The sequence below is a fragment of the Anomaloglossus baeobatrachus genome, unplaced genomic scaffold, assembly GCF_048569485.1.
Source record: "Anomaloglossus baeobatrachus isolate aAnoBae1 unplaced genomic scaffold, aAnoBae1.hap1 Scaffold_649, whole genome shotgun sequence".
In the NCBI taxonomy this organism is placed as follows: Eukaryota; Metazoa; Chordata; class Amphibia; order Anura; family Aromobatidae; genus Anomaloglossus; species Anomaloglossus baeobatrachus.
In genome coordinates this window covers 66,216-84,838 of record NW_027445018.1, presented here as the reverse complement: position 1 = coordinate 84,838, position 18,623 = coordinate 66,216, and the positions used below count along the sequence as shown (strand labels likewise).

The following is an 18,623-nucleotide window of genomic DNA, read 5'->3' as shown; positions in this document are numbered from 1 at the left end:
GCTTGTTTTCTAGGCAGCAGCGCTATTGTGATGTCATCGGGGGGCATTGTGACAAGCCGCCAGTGTTCCGTCTCTTCATGTTGTGCACAGTTCAAACGGAAAATACATCAACAGGCAGACTACAGAAAAGCTTACTATCAAAGGTTAGAGGGGGGCTTTCTCAGAGGGCTTTTTACAGTTTTTCTATTCCCAATTAGCCGTTTAAGTGTACTTATTGAAAGTAGTAATTCTTTCATAGGCCGCCCTTTCTTAGTATTTGACGTTCCTTATATTGCGGTATGAGGCTTCGCAGTAGGTTGCAAACATTCATCACCCATGACTGTCCCCAATTGAGCTCAGAAGCTCAATGTCTATCATGACCTCTCTTTTAGAATGTCCAAGAGCAAGCAAACTATTCCTCCAGGAGAGGGCGCCAACAGACTACTAAAGAGATCATCATTACTCAAAGAAAACCCCAAAAACCAATGCATGATAGGAATAAACAGGTAACTTTCTTTGGAGTGGAAGCGGAGAGATCGCACCAGATGCCAATTCTAGATGTTATCACACCTGTGGTCACTGCAGCAGCAGGTGAATCCACTTTGTCCAAAAGGGATCTATTCCATTCAATTGCAAATGATCTAGATAAGACAGAGAACTGCAGCACGGGGACATAGCCGAGTTGGTCAGGTTGAGTAGTGATGAGTTTGCTATTTGGATGAATAAAGAAAGTCAAAAGTGTGAAAGATAAAAAACAAAAGGAGGAAGTGTGAAAAGTGAATGGGCCAAATTGAGGTGCATATGAAGACGTATGCTTTCTTCCAATTCATTAAATCGGGCTAATATGAATCAGGTGAATTGAGTTCTGCTTTTGGAAACTGGGTTAAGAAGGGGTGCACCGTTCCTGGAGGTACTGCAATACCAGGTCAATGCGTGGAGTGGACAGAGCAAGCTCTTTTTCCATCTCCCTGTTCTAAAAATCCATTTAATATATGGTCCCCAGATAGGGGACGTATCAGATATTAAACTGATAAGAACAGATACTACACTTGATCTTAGCCAAAAGGCCGAGAAGCGATAACCAGAATTGGTTTGGGCCTCGAGTGGCACCCTGGCCTATGCCGGACACATCTTAGGGAGAGAGAGCGAGAGGGAGACAAACCCACGCCTACACAAGACATTTTGTCACCCAAGCCAACCCTTGAAAAGGCTGCTTTGCAGAGCCAAAACAAGAAGAATGGTGCGTTTTGCAGCCGCCGCCCACTGCAATGAATCTGAATAACTCCTCCTTTAGGGCGCAAGCAACTCCCCTCCCCCTTGCAGTCTTTCCAATTCACGATACAAAAAGACGGACAGGACAGGTTGCCTGACTTTCCGTCACTGCCACCCTTTGCCATCCTTACCCGTAGAAAGCCCTTTCATCATCCCCAAACCCTAATCTTTTCCCTTTCCTTCCCAGCCCCCAAACCCTGCCCTCTGTACCTTTCTCACCACCCGCTTCCCTTCTCCTGTCATCCCCCTACCACCCGGGAAAAAAAGAGATTGCCCCCTCCTTCCACTAGCCCACCCTCCCACCCAAAGAACAACTTCTTCTGCGCAGCTTGTTTTCTAGGCAGCAGCGCTATTGTGATGTCATCGGGGGGCATTGTGACAAGCCGCCAGTGTTCCGTCTCTTCATGTTGTGCACAGTTCAAACGGAAAATACATCAACAGGCAGACTACAGAAAAGCTTACTATCAAAGGTTAGAGGGGGGCTTTCTCAGAGGGCTTTTTACAGTTTTTCTATTCCCAATTAGCCGTTTAAGTGTACTTATTGAAAGTAGTAATTCTTTCATAGGCCGCCCTTTCTTAGTATTTGACGTTCCTTATATTGCGGTATGAGGCTTCGCAGTAGGTTGCAAACATTCATCACCCATGACTGTCCCCAATTGAGCTCAGAAGCTCAATGTCTATCATGACCTCTCTTTTAGAATGTCCAAGAGCAAGCAAACTATTCCTCCAGGAGAGGGCGCCAACAGACTACTAAAGAGATCATCATTACTCAAAGAAAACCCCAAAAACCAATGCATGATAGGAATAAACAGGTAACTTTCTTTGGAGTGGAAGCGGAGAGATCGCACCAGATGCCAATTCTAGATGTTATCACACCTGTGGTCACTGCAGCAGCAGGTGAATCCACTTTGTCCAAAAGGGATCTATTCCATTCAATTGCAAATGATCTAGATAAGACAGAGAACTGCAGCACGGGGACATAGCCGAGTTGGTCAGGTTGAGTGGTGATGAGTTTGCTATTTGGATGAATAAAGAAAGTCAAAAGTGTGAAAGATAAAAAACAAAAGGAGGAAGTGTGAAAAGTGAATGGGCCAAATTGAGGTGCATATGAAGACGTATGCTTTCTTCCAATTCATTAAATCGGGCTAATATGAATCAGGTGAATTGAGTTCTGCTTTTGGAAACTGGGTTAAGAAGGGGTGCACCGTTCCTGGAGGTACTGCAATACCAGGTCAATGCGTGGAGTGGACAGAGCAAGCTCTTTTTCCATCTCCCTGTTCTAAAAATCCATTTAATATATGGTCCCCAGATAGGGGACGTATCAGATATTAAACTGATAAGAACAGATTTTTGATTTAATGAAGCTTTCCAAAGCACCACAAAAAATGCATGACCGAAGTCACACCAAAAACAGTGCAAAGGCTAGGATTCGTGTGGACCCCACCGTGAGGAGAGGGTCCCCAAAAATCAACCCCGTCCCTCCGAGCCAGAAGGCCACAGCAAGGGTCAGGGATCTTCGGTGCTCCCCCAAGCCGAAGCCTGGTTGAGCCTTGTCGTTGCTCCCAGCGTCCACCCAGGCATCTTACCCAAGTGGAGTAGAGAGCTACTAGTTGTTGGTTTCGCAGCCGAAACTGCCTGGACCGTCAACCGGTGTTGGTTTCTCAGCCCAAGGCTAACCGGACCTCCAACCGGGTGTTGGTTTCTCAGCCGAAGCTGACCCAGACCTCCAACCGGGTGTTGGTTTCTCAGCCGAAGCTGACCCAGACCTCCAACCGGGTGTTAGTTTCTCAGCCCAAAGCTGACCAGACCTCCGACCGGGATTATAAAAATTTCCCTTCCTAGCCAGAAGGCCGGGATAGGGTAATATGCTCAAAAAGTATGAAAAGGCAAGGTACGGTGTGCTACAGAGCCCAAGGCTTGCCGGGGTCCCAAGCCAGCAAGCTCAGACTCACTCCAGGGTCGTCAGTCCTGGGGCACGTTGTACCATAGCCCCCCACCCTTACTCAGTCTAATAGCCTCGATCCTGGTAGGGCCATGTTTTCCTCTAGATGAATATACTATCCACCCAGAGTACTAGCAAGCGCAACCTTCCAGTGTGCATTGTATCATTGTACTAAGGTGGCCTGGAGCTTAAACCACCTCTTCGAACAACACTACTCTTGATCTTAGCCAAAAGGCCGAGAAGCGATAACCAGAATTGGTTTGGGCCTCGAGTGGCACCCTGGCCTATGCCGGACACATCTTAGGGAGAGAGAGCGAGAGGGAGACAAACCCACGCCTACACAAGACATTTTGTCACCCAAGCCAACCCTTGAAAAGGCTGCTTTGCAGAGCCAAAACAAGAAGAATGGTGCGTTTTGCAGCCGCCGCCCACTGCAATGAATCTGAATAACTCCTCCTTTAGGGCGCAAGCAACTCCCCTCCCCCTTGCAGTCTTTCCAATTCACGATACAAAAAGACGGACAGGACAGGTTGCCTGACTTTCCGTCACTGCCACCCTTTGCCATCCTTACCCGTAGAAAGCCCTTTCATCATCCCCAAACCCTAATCTTTTCCCTTTCCTTCCCAGCCCCCAAACCCTGCCCTCTGTACCTTTCTCACCACCCGCTTCCCTTCTCCTGTCATCCCCCTACCACCCGGGAAAAAAAGAGATTGCCCCCTCCTTCCACTAGCCCACCCTCCCACCCAAAGAACAACTTCTTCTGCGCAGCTTGTTTTCTAGGCAGCAGCGCTATTGTGATGTCATCGGGGGGCATTGTGACAAGCCGCCAGTGTTCCGTCTCTTCATGTTGTGCACAGTTCAAACGGAAAATACATCAACAGGCAGACTACAGAAAAGCTTACTATCAAAGGTTAGAGGGGGGCTTTCTCAGAGGGCTTTTTACAGTTTTTCTATTCCCAATTAGCCGTTTAAGTGTACTTATTGAAAGTAGTAATTCTTTCATAGGCCGCCCTTTCTTAGTATTTGACGTTCCTTATATTGCGGTATGAGGCTTCGCAGTAGGTTGCAAACATTCATCACCCATGACTGTCCCCAATTGAGCTCAGAAGCTCAATGTCTATCATGACCTCTCTTTTAGAATGTCCAAGAGCAAGCAAACTATTCCTCCAGGAGAGGGCGCCAACAGACTACTAAAGAGATCATCATTACTCAAAGAAAACCCCAAAAACCAATGCATGATAGGAATAAACAGGTAACTTTCTTTGGAGTGGAAGCGGAGAGATCGCACCAGATGCCAATTCTAGATGTTATCACACCTGTGGTCACTGCAGCAGCAGGTGAATCCACTTTGTCCAAAAGGGATCTATTCCATTCAATTGCAAATGATCTAGATAAGACAGAGAACTGCAGCACGGGGACATAGCCGAGTTGGTCAGGTTGAGTGGTGATGAGTTTGCTATTTGGATGAATAAAGAAAGTCAAAAGTGTGAAAGATAAAAAACAAAAGGAGGAAGTGTGAAAAGTGAATGGGCCAAATTGAGGTGCATATGAAGACGTATGCTTTCTTCCAATTCATTAAATCGGGCTAATATGAATCAGGTGAATTGAGTTCTGCTTTTGGAAACTGGGTTAAGAAGGGGTGCACCGTTCCTGGAGGTACTGCAATACCAGGTCAATGCGTGGAGTGGACAGAGCAAGCTCTTTTTCCATCTCCCTGTTCTAAAAATCCATTTAATATATGGTCCCCAGATAGGGGACATATCAGATATTAAACTGATAAGAACAGATTTTGATTTAATGAAGCTTTCCAAAGCACCACAAAAAATGCATGACCGAAGTCACACCAAAAACAGTGCAAAGGCTAGGATTCGTGTGGACCCCACCGTGAGGAGAGGGTCCCCAAAAATCAACCCCGTCCCTCCGAGCCAGAAGGCCACAGCAAGGGTCAGGGATCTTCGGTGCTCCCCCAAGCCGAAGCATGGTTGAGCCTTGTCGTTGCTCCCAGCGTCCACCCAGGCATCTTACCCAAGTGGAGTAGAGAGCTACTAGTTGTTGGTTTCGCAGCCGAAACTGCCCGGACCGTCAACCGGTGTTGGTTTCTCAGCCCAAGGCTAACCGGACCTCCAACCGGGTGTTGGTTTCTCAGCCGAAGCTGACCCAGACCTCCAACCGGGTGTTGGTTTCTCAGCCGAAGCTGACCCAGACCTCCAACCGGGTGTTGGTTTCTCAGCCCAAAGCTGACCAGACCTCCGACCGGGATTATAAAAATTTCCCTTCCTAGCCAGAAGGCCGGGATAGGGTAATATGCTCAAAAAGTATGAAAAGGCAAGGTACGGTGTGCTACAGAGCCCAAGGCTTGCCGGGGTCCCAAGCCAGCAAGCTCAGACTCACTCCAGGGTCGTCAGTCCTGGGGCACGTTGTACCATAGCCCCCCACCCTTACTCAGTCTAATAGCCTCGATCCTGGTAGGGCCATGTTTTCCTCTAGATGAATATACTATCCACCCAGAGTACTAGCAAGCGCAACCTTCCAGTGTGCATTGTATCATTGTACTAAGGTGGCCTGGAGCTTAAACCACCTCTTCGAACAACACTACACTTGATCTTAGCCAAAAGGCCGAGAAGCGATAACCAGAATTGGTTTGGGCCTCGAGTGGCACCCTGGCCTATGCCGGACACATCTTAGGGAGAGAGAGCGAGAGGGAGACAAACCCACGCCTACACAAGACATTTTGTCACCCAAGCCAACCCTTGAAAAGGCTGCTTTGCAGAGCCAAAACAAGAAGAATGGTGCGTTTTGCAGCCGCCGCCCACTGCAATGAATCTGAATAACTCCTCCTTTAGGGCGCAAGCAACTCCCCTCCCCCTTGCAGTCTTTCCAATTCACGATACAAAAAGACGGACAGGACAGGTTGCCTGACTTTCCGTCACTGCCACCCTTTGCCATCCTTACCCGTAGAAAGCCCTTTCATCATCCCCAAACCCTAATCTTTTCCCTTTCCTTCCCAGCCCCCAAACCCTGCCCTCTGTACCTTTCTCACCACCCGCTTCCCTTCTCCTGTCATCCCCCTACCACCCGGGAAAAAAAGAGATTGCCCCCTCCTTCCACTAGCCCACCCTCCCACCCAAAGAACAACTTCTTCTGCGCAGCTTGTTTTCTAGGCAGCAGCGCTATTGTGATGTCATCGGGGGGCATTGTGACAAGCCGCCAGTGTTCCGTCTCTTCATGTTGTGCACAGTTCAAACGGAAAATACATCAACAGGCAGACTACAGAAAAGCTTACTATCAAAGGTTAGAGGGGGGCTTTCTCAGAGGGCTTTTTACAGTTTTTCTATTCCCAATTAGCCGTTTAAGTGTACTTATTGAAAGTAGTAATTCTTTCATAGGCCGCCCTTTCTTAGTATTTGACGTTCCTTATATTGCGGTATGAGGCTTCGCAGTAGGTTGCAAACATTCATCACCCATGACTGTCCCCAATTGAGCTCAGAAGCTCAATGTCTATCATGACCTCTCTTTTAGAATGTCCAAGAGCAAGCAAACTATTCCTCCAGGAGAGGGCGCCAACAGACTACTAAAGAGATCATCATTACTCAAAGAAAACCCCAAAAACCAATGCATGATAGGAATAAACAGGTAACTTTCTTTGGAGTGGAAGCGGAGAGATCGCACCAGATGCCAATTCTAGATGTTATCACACCTGTGGTCACTGCAGCAGCAGGTGAATCCACTTTGTCCAAAAGGGATCTATTCCATTCAATTGCAAATGATCTAGATAAGACAGAGAACTGCAGCACGGGGACATAGCCGAGTTGGTCAGGTTGAGTGGTGATGAGTTTGCTATTTGGATGAATAAAGAAAGTCAAAAGTGTGAAAGATAAAAAACAAAAGGAGGAAGTGTGAAAAGTGAATGGGCCAAATTGAGGTGCATATGAAGACGTATGCTTTCTTCCAATTCATTAAATCGGGCTAATATGAATCAGGTGAATTGAGTTCTGCTTTTGGAAACTGGGTTAAGAAGGGGTGCACCGTTCCTGGAGGTACTGCAATACCAGGTCAATGCGTGGAGTGGACAGAGCAAGCTCTTTTTCCATCTCCCTGTTCTAAAAATCCATTTAATATATGGTCCCCAGATAGGGGACGTATCAGATATTAAACTGATAAGAACAGATACTACACTTGATCTTAGCCAAAAGGCCGAGAAGCGATAACCAGAATTGGTTTGGGCCTCGAGTGGCACCCTGGCCTATGCCGGACACATCTTAGGGAGAGAGAGCGAGAGGGAGACAAACCCACGCCTACACAAGACATTTTGTCACCCAAGCCAACCCTTGAAAAGGCTGCTTTGCAGAGCCAAAACAAGAAGAATGGTGCGTTTTGCAGCCGCCGCCCACTGCAATGAATCTGAATAACTCCTCCTTTAGGGCGCAAGCAACTCCCCTCCCCCTTGCAGTCTTTCCAATTCACGATACAAAAAGACGGACAGGACAGGTTGCCTGACTTTCCGTCACTGCCACCCTTTGCCATCCTTACCCGTAGAAAGCCCTTTCATCATCCCCAAACCCTAATCTTTTCCCTTTCCTTCCCAGCCCCCAAACCCTGCCCTCTGTACCTTTCTCACCACCCGCTTCCCTTCTCCTGTCATCCCCCTACCACCCGGGAAAAAAAGAGATTGCCCCCTCCTTCCACTAGCCCACCCTCCCACCCAAAGAACAACTTCTTCTGCGCAGCTTGTTTTCTAGGCAGCAGCGCTATTGTGATGTCATCGGGGGGCATTGTGACAAGCCGCCAGTGTTCCGTCTCTTCATGTTGTGCACAGTTCAAACGGAAAATACATCAACAGGCAGACTACAGAAAAGCTTACTATCAAAGGTTAGAGGGGGGCTTTCTCAGAGGGCTTTTTACAGTTTTTCTATTCCCAATTAGCCGTTTAAGTGTACTTATTGAAAGTAGTAATTCTTTCATAGGCCGCCCTTTCTTAGTATTTGACGTTCCTTATATTGCGGTATGAGGCTTCGCAGTAGGTTGCAAACATTCATCACCCATGACTGTCCCCAATTGAGCTCAGAAGCTCAATGTCTATCATGACCTCTCTTTTAGAATGTCCAAGAGCAAGCAAACTATTCCTCCAGGAGAGGGCGCCAACAGACTACTAAAGAGATCATCATTACTCAAAGAAAACCCCAAAAACCAATGCATGATAGGAATAAACAGGTAACTTTCTTTGGAGTGGAAGCGGAGAGATCGCACCAGATGCCAATTCTAGATGTTATCACACCTGTGGTCACTGCAGCAGCAGGTGAATCCACTTTGTCCAAAAGGGATCTATTCCATTCAATTGCAAATGATCTAGATAAGACAGAGAACTGCAGCACGGGGACATAGCCGAGTTGGTCAGGTTGAGTGGTGATGAGTTTGCTATTTGGATGAATAAAGAAAGTCAAAAGTGTGAAAGATAAAAAACAAAAGGAGGAAGTGTGAAAAGTGAATGGGCCAAATTGAGGTGCATATGAAGACGTATGCTTTCTTCCAATTCATTAAATCGGGCTAATATGAATCAGGTGAATTGAGTTCTGCTTTTGGAAACTGGGTTAAGAAGGGGTGCACCGTTCCTGGAGGTACTGCAATACCAGGTCAATGCGTGGAGTGGACAGAGCAAGCTCTTTTTCCATCTCCCTGTTCTAAAAATCCATTTAATATATGGTCCCCAGATAGGGGACGTATCAGATATTAAACTGATAAGAACAGATACTACACTTGATCTTAGCCAAAAGGCCGAGAAGCGATAACCAGAATTGGTTTGGGCCTCGAGTGGCACCCTGGCCTATGCCGGACACATCTTAGGGAGAGAGAGCGAGAGGGAGACAAACCCACGCCTACACAAGACATTTTGTCACCCAAGCCAACCCTTGAAAAGGCTGCTTTGCAGAGCCAAAACAAGAAGAATGGTGCGTTTTGCAGCCGCCGCCCACTGCAATGAATCTGAATAACTCCTCCTTTAGGGCGCAAGCAACTCCCCTCCCCCTTGCAGTCTTTCCAATTCACGATACAAAAAGACGGACAGGACAGGTTGCCTGACTTTCCGTCACTGCCACCCTTTGCCATCCTTACCCGTAGAAAGCCCTTTCATCATCCCCAAACCCTAATCTTTTCCCTTTCCTTCCCAGCCCCCAAACCCTGCCCTCTGTACCTTTCTCACCACCCGCTTCCCTTCTCCTGTCATCCCCCTACCACCCGGGAAAAAAAGAGATTGCCCCCTCCTTCCACTAGCCCACCCTCCCACCCAAAGAACAACTTCTTCTGCGCAGCTTGTTTTCTAGGCAGCAGCGCTATTGTGATGTCATCGGGGGGCATTGTGACAAGCCGCCAGTGTTCCGTCTCTTCATGTTGTGCACAGTTCAAACGGAAAATACATCAACAGGCAGACTACAGAAAAGCTTACTATCAAAGGTTAGAGGGGGGCTTTCTCAGAGGGCTTTTTACAGTTTTTCTATTCCCAATTAGCCGTTTAAGTGTACTTATTGAAAGTAGTAATTCTTTCATAGGCCGCCCTTTCTTAGTATTTGACGTTCCTTATATTGCGGTATGAGGCTTCGCAGTAGGTTGCAAACATTCATCACCCATGACTGTCCCCAATTGAGCTCAGAAGCTCAATGTCTATCATGACCTCTCTTTTAGAATGTCCAAGAGCAAGCAAACTATTCCTCCAGGAGAGGGCGCCAACAGACTACTAAAGAGATCATCATTACTCAAAGAAAACCCCAAAAACCAATGCATGATAGGAATAAACAGGTAACTTTCTTTGGAGTGGAAGCGGAGAGATCGCACCAGATGCCAATTCTAGATGTTATCACACCTGTGGTCACTGCAGCAGCAGGTGAATCCACTTTGTCCAAAAGGGATCTATTCCATTCAATTGCAAATGATCTAGATAAGACAGAGAACTGCAGCACGGGGACATAGCCGAGTTGGTCAGGTTGAGTGGTGATGAGTTTGCTATTTGGATGAATAAAGAAAGTCAAAAGTGTGAAAGATAAAAAACAAAAGGAGGAAGTGTGAAAAGTGAATGGGCCAAATTGAGGTGCATATGAAGACGTATGCTTTCTTCCAATTCATTAAATCGGGCTAATATGAATCAGGTGAATTGAGTTCTGCTTTTGGAAACTGGGTTAAGAAGGGGTGCACCGTTCCTGGAGGTACTGCAATACCAGGTCAATGCGTGGAGTGGACAGAGCAAGCTCTTTTTCCATCTCCCTGTTCTAAAAATCCATTTAATATATGGTCCCCAGATAGGGGACGTATCAGATATTAAACTGATAAGAACAGATACTACACTTGATCTTAGCCAAAAGGCCGAGAAGCGATAACCAGAATTGGTTTGGGCCTCGAGTGGCACCCTGGCCTATGCCGGACACATCTTAGGGAGAGAGAGCGAGAGGGAGACAAACCCACGCCTACACAAGACATTTTGTCACCCAAGCCAACCCTTGAAAAGGCTGCTTTGCAGAGCCAAAACAAGAAGAATGGTGCGTTTTGCAGCCGCCGCCCACTGCAATGAATCTGAATAACTCCTCCTTTAGGGCGCAAGCAACTCCCCTCCCCCTTGCAGTCTTTCCAATTCACGATACAAAAAGACGGACAGGACAGGTTGCCTGACTTTCCGTCACTGCCACCCTTTGCCATCCTTACCCGTAGAAAGCCCTTTCATCATCCCCAAACCCTAATCTTTTCCCTTTCCTTCCCAGCCCCCAAACCCTGCCCTCTGTACCTTTCTCACCACCCGCTTCCCTTCTCCTGTCATCCCCCTACCACCCGGGAAAAAAAGAGATTGCCCCCTCCTTCCACTAGCCCACCCTCCCACCCAAAGAACAACTTCTTCTGCGCAGCTTGTTTTCTAGGCAGCAGCGCTATTGTGATGTCATCGGGGGGCATTGTGACAAGCCGCCAGTGTTCCGTCTCTTCATGTTGTGCACAGTTCAAACGGAAAATACATCAACAGGCAGACTACAGAAAAGCTTACTATCAAAGGTTAGAGGGGGGCTTTCTCAGAGGGCTTTTTACAGTTTTTCTATTCCCAATTAGCCGTTTAAGTGTACTTATTGAAAGTAGTAATTCTTTCATAGGCCGCCCTTTCTTAGTATTTGACGTTCCTTATATTGCGGTATGAGGCTTCGCAGTAGGTTGCAAACATTCATCACCCATGACTGTCCCCAATTGAGCTCAGAAGCTCAATGTCTATCATGACCTCTCTTTTAGAATGTCCAAGAGCAAGCAAACTATTCCTCCAGGAGAGGGCGCCAACAGACTACTAAAGAGATCATCATTACTCAAAGAAAACCCCAAAAACCAATGCATGATAGGAATAAACAGGTAACTTTCTTTGGAGTGGAAGCGGAGAGATCGCACCAGATGCCAATTCTAGATGTTATCACACCTGTGGTCACTGCAGCAGCAGGTGAATCCACTTTGTCCAAAAGGGATCTATTCCATTCAATTGCAAATGATCTAGATAAGACAGAGAACTGCAGCACGGGGACATAGCCGAGTTGGTCAGGTTGAGTGGTGATGAGTTTGCTATTTGGATGAATAAAGAAAGTCAAAAGTGTGAAAGATAAAAAACAAAAGGAGGAAGTGTGAAAAGTGAATGGGCCAAATTGAGGTGCATATGAAGACGTATGCTTTCTTCCAATTCATTAAATCGGGCTAATATGAATCAGGTGAATTGAGTTCTGCTTTTGGAAACTGGGTTAAGAAGGGGTGCACCGTTCCTGGAGGTACTGCAATACCAGGTCAATGCGTGGAGTGGACAGAGCAAGCTCTTTTTCCATCTCCCTGTTCTAAAAATCCATTTAATATATGGTCCCCAGATAGGGGACGTATCAGATATTAAACTGATAAGAACAGATACTACACTTGATCTTAGCCAAAAGGCCGAGAAGCGATAACCAGAATTGGTTTGGGCCTCGAGTGGCACCCTGGCCTATGCCGGACACATCTTAGGGAGAGAGAGCGAGAGGGAGACAAACCCACGCCTACACAAGACATTTTGTCACCCAAGCCAACCCTTGAAAAGGCTGCTTTGCAGAGCCAAAACAAGAAGAATGGTGCGTTTTGCAGCCGCCGCCCACTGCAATGAATCTGAATAACTCCTCCTTTAGGGCGCAAGCAACTCCCCTCCCCCTTGCAGTCTTTCCAATTCACGATACAAAAAGACGGACAGGACAGGTTGCCTGACTTTCCGTCACTGCCACCCTTTGCCATCCTTACCCGTAGAAAGCCCTTTCATCATCCCCAAACCCTAATCTTTTCCCTTTCCTTCCCAGCCCCCAAACCCTGCCCTCTGTACCTTTCTCACCACCCGCTTCCCTTCTCCTGTCATCCCCCTACCACCCGGGAAAAAAAGAGATTGCCCCCTCCTTCCACTAGCCCACCCTCCCACCCAAAGAACAACTTCTTCTGCGCAGCTTGTTTTCTAGGCAGCAGCGCTATTGTGATGTCATCGGGGGGCATTGTGACAAGCCGCCAGTGTTCCGTCTCTTCATGTTGTGCACAGTTCAAACGGAAAATACATCAACAGGCAGACTACAGAAAAGCTTACTATCAAAGGTTAGAGGGGGGCTTTCTCAGAGGGCTTTTTACAGTTTTTCTATTCCCAATTAGCCGTTTAAGTGTACTTATTGAAAGTAGTAATTCTTTCATAGGCCGCCCTTTCTTAGTATTTGACGTTCCTTATATTGCGGTATGAGGCTTCGCAGTAGGTTGCAAACATTCATCACCCATGACTGTCCCCAATTGAGCTCAGAAGCTCAATGTCTATCATGACCTCTCTTTTAGAATGTCCAAGAGCAAGCAAACTATTCCTCCAGGAGAGGGCGCCAACAGACTACTAAAGAGATCATCATTACTCAAAGAAAACCCCAAAAACCAATGCATGATAGGAATAAACAGGTAACTTTCTTTGGAGTGGAAGCGGAGAGATCGCACCAGATGCCAATTCTAGATGTTATCACACCTGTGGTCACTGCAGCAGCAGGTGAATCCACTTTGTCCAAAAGGGATCTATTCCATTCAATTGCAAATGATCTAGATAAGACAGAGAACTGCAGCACGGGGACATAGCCGAGTTGGTCAGGTTGAGTGGTGATGAGTTTGCTATTTGGATGAATAAAGAAAGTCAAAAGTGTGAAAGATAAAAAACAAAAGGAGGAAGTGTGAAAAGTGAATGGGCCAAATTGAGGTGCATATGAAGACGTATGCTTTCTTCCAATTCATTAAATCGGGCTAATATGAATCAGGTGAATTGAGTTCTGCTTTTGGAAACTGGGTTAAGAAGGGGTGCACCGTTCCTGGAGGTACTGCAATACCAGGTCAATGCGTGGAGTGGACAGAGCAAGCTCTTTTTCCATCTCCCTGTTCTAAAAATCCATTTAATATATGGTCCCCAGATAGGGGACATATCAGATATTAAACTGATAAGAACAGATACTACACTTGATCTTAGCCAAAAGGCCGAGAAGCGATAACCAGAATTGGTTTGGGCCTCGAGTGGCACCCTGGCCTATGCCGGACACATCTTAGGGAGAGAGAGCGAGAGGGAGACAAACCCACGCCTACACAAGACATTTTGTCACCCAAGCCAACCCTTGAAAAGGCTGCTTTGCAGAGCCAAAACAAGAAGAATGGTGCGTTTTGCAGCCGCCGCCCACTGCAATGAATCTGAATAACTCCTCCTTTAGGGCGCAAGCAACTCCCCTCCCCCTTGCAGTCTTTCCAATTCACGATACAAAAAGACGGACAGGACAGGTTGCCTGACTTTCCGTCACTGCCACCCTTTGCCATCCTTACCCGTAGAAAGCCCTTTCATCATCCCCAAACCCTAATCTTTTCCCTTTCCTTCCCAGCCCCCAAACCCTGCCCTCTGTACCTTTCTCACCACCCGCTTCCCTTCTCCTGTCATCCCCCTACCACCCGGGAAAAAAAGAGATTGCCCCCTCCTTCCACTAGCCCACCCTCCCACCCAAAGAACAACTTCTTCTGCGCAGCTTGTTTTCTAGGCAGCAGCGCTATTGTGATGTCATCGGGGGGCATTGTGACAAGCCGCCAGTGTTCCGTCTCTTCATGTTGTGCACAGTTCAAACGGAAAATACATCAACAGGCAGACTACAGAAAAGCTTACTATCAAAGGTTAGAGGGGGGCTTTCTCAGAGGGCTTTTTACAGTTTTTCTATTCCCAATTAGCCGTTTAAGTGTACTTATTGAAAGTAGTAATTCTTTCATAGGCCGCCCTTTCTTAGTATTTGACGTTCCTTATATTGCGGTATGAGGCTTCGCAGTAGGTTGCAAACATTCATCACCCATGACTGTCCCCAATTGAGCTCAGAAGCTCAATGTCTATCATGACCTCTCTTTTAGAATGTCCAAGAGCAAGCAAACTATTCCTCCAGGAGAGGGCGCCAACAGACTACTAAAGAGATCATCATTACTCAAAGAAAACCCCAAAAACCAATGCATGATAGGAATAAACAGGTAACTTTCTTTGGAGTGGAAGCGGAGAGATCGCACCAGATGCCAATTCTAGATGTTATCACACCTGTGGTCACTGCAGCAGCAGGTGAATCCACTTTGTCCAAAAGGGATCTATTCCATTCAATTGCAAATGATCTAGATAAGACAGAGAACTGCAGCACGGGGACATAGCCGAGTTGGTCAGGTTGAGTGGTGATGAGTTTGCTATTTGGATGAATAAAGAAAGTCAAAAGTGTGAAAGATAAAAAACAAAAGGAGGAAGTGTGAAAAGTGAATGGGCCAAATTGAGGTGCATATGAAGACGTATGCTTTCTTCCAATTCATTAAATCGGGCTAATATGAATCAGGTGAATTGAGTTCTGCTTTTGGAAACTGGGTTAAGAAGGGGTGCACCGTTCCTGGAGGTACTGCAATACCAGGTCAATGCGTGGAGTGGACAGAGCAAGCTCTTTTTCCATCTCCCTGTTCTAAAAATCCATTTAATATATGGTCCCCAGATAGGGGACGTATCAGATATTAAACTGATAAGAACAGATACTACACTTGATCTTAGCCAAAAGGCCGAGAAGCGATAACCAGAATTGGTTTGGGCCTCGAGTGGCACCCTGGCCTATGCCGGACACATCTTAGGGAGAGAGAGCGAGAGGGAGACAAACCCACGCCTACACAAGACATTTTGTCACCCAAGCCAACCCTTGAAAAGGCTGCTTTGCAGAGCCAAAACAAGAAGAATGGTGCGTTTTGCAGCCGCCGCCCACTGCAATGAATCTGAATAACTCCTCCTTTAGGGCGCAAGCAACTCCCCTCCCCCTTGCAGTCTTTCCAATTCACGATACAAAAAGACGGACAGGACAGGTTGCCTGACTTTCCGTCACTGCCACCCTTTGCCATCCTTACCCGTAGAAAGCCCTTTCATCATCCCCAAACCCTAATCTTTTCCCTTTCCTTCCCAGCCCCCAAACCCTGCCCTCTGTACCTTTCTCACCACCCGCTTCCCTTCTCCTGTCATCCCCCTACCACCCGGGAAAAAAAGAGATTGCCCCCTCCTTCCACTAGCCCACCCTCCCACCCAAAGAACAACTTCTTCTGCGCAGCTTGTTTTCTAGGCAGCAGCGCTATTGTGATGTCATCGGGGGGCATTGTGACAAGCCGCCAGTGTTCCGTCTCTTCATGTTGTGCACAGTTCAAACGGAAAATACATCAACAGGCAGACTACAGAAAAGCTTACTATCAAAGGTTAGAGGGGGGCTTTCTCAGAGGGCTTTTTACAGTTTTTCTATTCCCAATTAGCCGTTTAAGTGTACTTATTGAAAGTAGTAATTCTTTCATAGGCCGCCCTTTCTTAGTATTTGACGTTCCTTATATTGCGGTATGAGGCTTCGCAGTAGGTTGCAAACATTCATCACCCATGACTGTCCCCAATTGAGCTCAGAAGCTCAATGTCTATCATGACCTCTCTTTTAGAATGTCCAAGAGCAAGCAAACTATTCCTCCAGGAGAGGGCGCCAACAGACTACTAAAGAGATCATCATTACTCAAAGAAAACCCCAAAAACCAATGCATGATAGGAATAAACAGGTAACTTTCTTTGGAGTGGAAGCGGAGAGATCGCACCAGATGCCAATTCTAGATGTTATCACACCTGTGGTCACTGCAGCAGCAGGTGAATCCACTTTGTCCAAAAGGGATCTATTCCATTCAATTGCAAATGATCTAGATAAGACAGAGAACTGCAGCACGGGGACATAGCCGAGTTGGTCAGGTTGAGTGGTGATGAGTTTGCTATTTGGATGAATAAAGAAAGTCAAAAGTGTGAAAGATAAAAAACAAAAGGAGGAAGTGTGAAAAGTGAATGGGCCAAATTGAGGTGCATATGAAGACGTATGCTTTCTTCCAATTCATTAAATCGGGCTAATATGAATCAGGTGAATTGAGTTCTGCTTTTGGAAACTGGGTTAAGAAGGGGTGCACCGTTCCTGGAGGTACTGCAATACCAGGTCAATGCGTGGAGTGGACAGAGCAAGCTCTTTTTCCATCTCCCTGTTCTAAAAATCCATTTAATATATGGTCCCCAGATAGGGGACGTATCAGATATTAAACTGATAAGAACAGATACTACACTTGATCTTAGCCAAAAGGCCGAGAAGCGATAACCAGAATTGGTTTGGGCCTCGAGTGGCACCCTGGCCTATGCCGGACACATCTTAGGGAGAGAGAGCGAGAGGGAGACAAACCCACGCCTACACAAGACATTTTGTCACCCAAGCCAACCCTTGAAAAGGCTGCTTTGCAGAGCCAAAACAAGAAGAATGGTGCGTTTTGCAGCCGCCGCCCACTGCAATGAATCTGAATAACTCCTCCTTTAGGGCGCAAGCAACTCCCCTCCCCCTTGCAGTCTTTCCAATTCACGATACAAAAAGACGGACAGGACAGGTTGCCTGACTTTCCGTCACTGCCACCCTTTGCCATCCTTACCCGTAGAAAGCCCTTTCATCATCCCCAAACCCTAATCTTTTCCCTTTCCTTCCCAGCCCCCAAACCCTGCCCTCTGTACCTTTCTCACCACCCGCTTCCCTTCTCCTGTCATCCCCCTACCACCCGGGAAAAAAAGAGATTGCCCCCTCCTTCCACTAGCCCACCCTCCCACCCAAAGAACAACTTCTTCTGCGCAGCTTGTTTTCTAGGCAGCAGCGCTATTGTGATGTCATCGGGGGGCATTGTGACAAGCCGCCAGTGTTCCGTCTCTTCATGTTGTGCACAGTTCAAACGGAAAATACATCAACAGGCAGACTACAGAAAAGCTTACTATCAAAGGTTAGAGGGGGGCTTTCTCAGAGGGCTTTTTACAGTTTTTCTATTCCCAATTAGCCGTTTAAGTGTACTTATTGAAAGTAGTAATTCTTTCATAGGCCGCCCTTTCTTAGTATTTGACGTTCCTTATATTGCGGTATGAGGCTTCGCAGTAGGTTGCAAACATTCATCACCCATGACTGTCCCCAATTGAGCTCAGAAGCTCAATGTCTATCATGACCTCTCTTTTAGAATGTCCAAGAGCAAGCAAACTATTCCTCCAGGAGAGGGCGCCAACAGACTACTAAAGAGATCATCATTACTCAAAGAAAACCCCAAAAACCAATGCATGATAGGAATAAACAGGTAACTTTCTTTGGAGTGGAAGCGGAGAGATCGCACCAGATGCCAATTCTAGATGTTATCACACCTGTGGTCACTGCAGCAGCAGGTGAATCCACTTTGTCCAAAAGGGATCTATTCCATTCAATTGCAAATGATCTAGATAAGACAGAGAACTGCAGCACGGGGACATAGCCGAGTTGGTCAGGTTGAGTGGTGATGAGTTTGCTATTTGGATGAATAAAGAAAGTCAAAAGTGTGAAAGATAAAAAACAAAAGGAGGAAGTGTGAAAAGTGAATGGGCCAAATTGAGGTGCATATGAAGACGTATGCTTTCTTCCAATTCATTAAATCGGGCTAATATGAATCAGGTGAATTGAGTTCTGCTTTTGGAAACTGGGTTAAGAAGGGGTGCACCGTTCCTGGAGGTACTGCAATACCAGGTCAATGCGTGGAGTGGACAGAGCAAGCTCTTTTTCCATCTCCCTGTTCTAAAAATCCATTTAATATATGGTCCCCAGATAGGGGACGTATCAGATATTAAACTGATAAGAACAGATACTACACTTGATCTTAGCCAAAAGGCCGAGAAGCGATAACCAGAATTGGTTTGGGCCTCGAGTGGCACCCTGGCCTATGCCGGACACATCTTAGGGAGAGAGAGCGAGAGGGAGACAAACCCACGCCTACACAAGACATTTTGTCACCCAAGCCAACCCTTGAAAAGGCTGCTTTGCAGAGCCAAAACAAGAAGAATGGTGCGTTTTGCAGCCGC

At 46.8% G+C, this 18,623-nt stretch overlaps 11 non-coding genes across 11 annotated transcripts; all 11 read right to left on the bottom strand.

Annotated features, from left to right (window-relative positions):
- Positions 1-867: 867 nt before the first annotated feature.
- Positions 868-1,058, bottom strand: LOC142286268 (U2 spliceosomal RNA). Its single transcript, XR_012747470.1, has one exon. It is a non-coding gene; the product is annotated as a U2 spliceosomal RNA (small nuclear RNA).
- A 1,387-nt stretch (positions 1,059-2,445) lies between these two features.
- Positions 2,446-2,638, bottom strand: LOC142286219 (U2 spliceosomal RNA). The gene has a single exon (XR_012747426.1). It is a non-coding gene; the product is annotated as a U2 spliceosomal RNA (small nuclear RNA).
- A 2,189-nt stretch (positions 2,639-4,827) lies between these two features.
- LOC142286220 (U2 spliceosomal RNA) lies at positions 4,828-5,023 on the bottom strand. Its single transcript, XR_012747427.1, has one exon. It is a non-coding gene; the product is annotated as a U2 spliceosomal RNA (small nuclear RNA).
- Positions 5,024-7,208: 2,185 nt separating this feature from the next.
- On the bottom strand, positions 7,209-7,399 carry LOC142286267 (U2 spliceosomal RNA). Its single transcript, XR_012747469.1, has one exon. It is a non-coding gene; the product is annotated as a U2 spliceosomal RNA (small nuclear RNA).
- Positions 7,400-8,786: 1,387 nt separating this feature from the next.
- Positions 8,787-8,977, bottom strand: LOC142286266 (U2 spliceosomal RNA). Its single transcript, XR_012747468.1, has one exon. It is a non-coding gene; the product is annotated as a U2 spliceosomal RNA (small nuclear RNA).
- Positions 8,978-10,364: 1,387 nt separating this feature from the next.
- On the bottom strand, positions 10,365-10,555 carry LOC142286265 (U2 spliceosomal RNA). The gene has a single exon (XR_012747467.1). It is a non-coding gene; the product is annotated as a U2 spliceosomal RNA (small nuclear RNA).
- Positions 10,556-11,942: 1,387 nt separating this feature from the next.
- LOC142286264 (U2 spliceosomal RNA) lies at positions 11,943-12,133 on the bottom strand. Its single transcript, XR_012747466.1, has one exon. It is a non-coding gene; the product is annotated as a U2 spliceosomal RNA (small nuclear RNA).
- Positions 12,134-13,520: 1,387 nt separating this feature from the next.
- LOC142286188 (U2 spliceosomal RNA) lies at positions 13,521-13,711 on the bottom strand. The gene has a single exon (XR_012747397.1). It is a non-coding gene; the product is annotated as a U2 spliceosomal RNA (small nuclear RNA).
- Positions 13,712-15,098: 1,387 nt separating this feature from the next.
- On the bottom strand, positions 15,099-15,289 carry LOC142286263 (U2 spliceosomal RNA). Its single transcript, XR_012747465.1, has one exon. It is a non-coding gene; the product is annotated as a U2 spliceosomal RNA (small nuclear RNA).
- Positions 15,290-16,676: 1,387 nt separating this feature from the next.
- Positions 16,677-16,867, bottom strand: LOC142286261 (U2 spliceosomal RNA). The gene has a single exon (XR_012747464.1). It is a non-coding gene; the product is annotated as a U2 spliceosomal RNA (small nuclear RNA).
- Positions 16,868-18,254: 1,387 nt separating this feature from the next.
- Positions 18,255-18,445, bottom strand: LOC142286259 (U2 spliceosomal RNA). The gene has a single exon (XR_012747462.1). It is a non-coding gene; the product is annotated as a U2 spliceosomal RNA (small nuclear RNA).
- Positions 18,446-18,623: the final 178 nt, after the last annotated feature.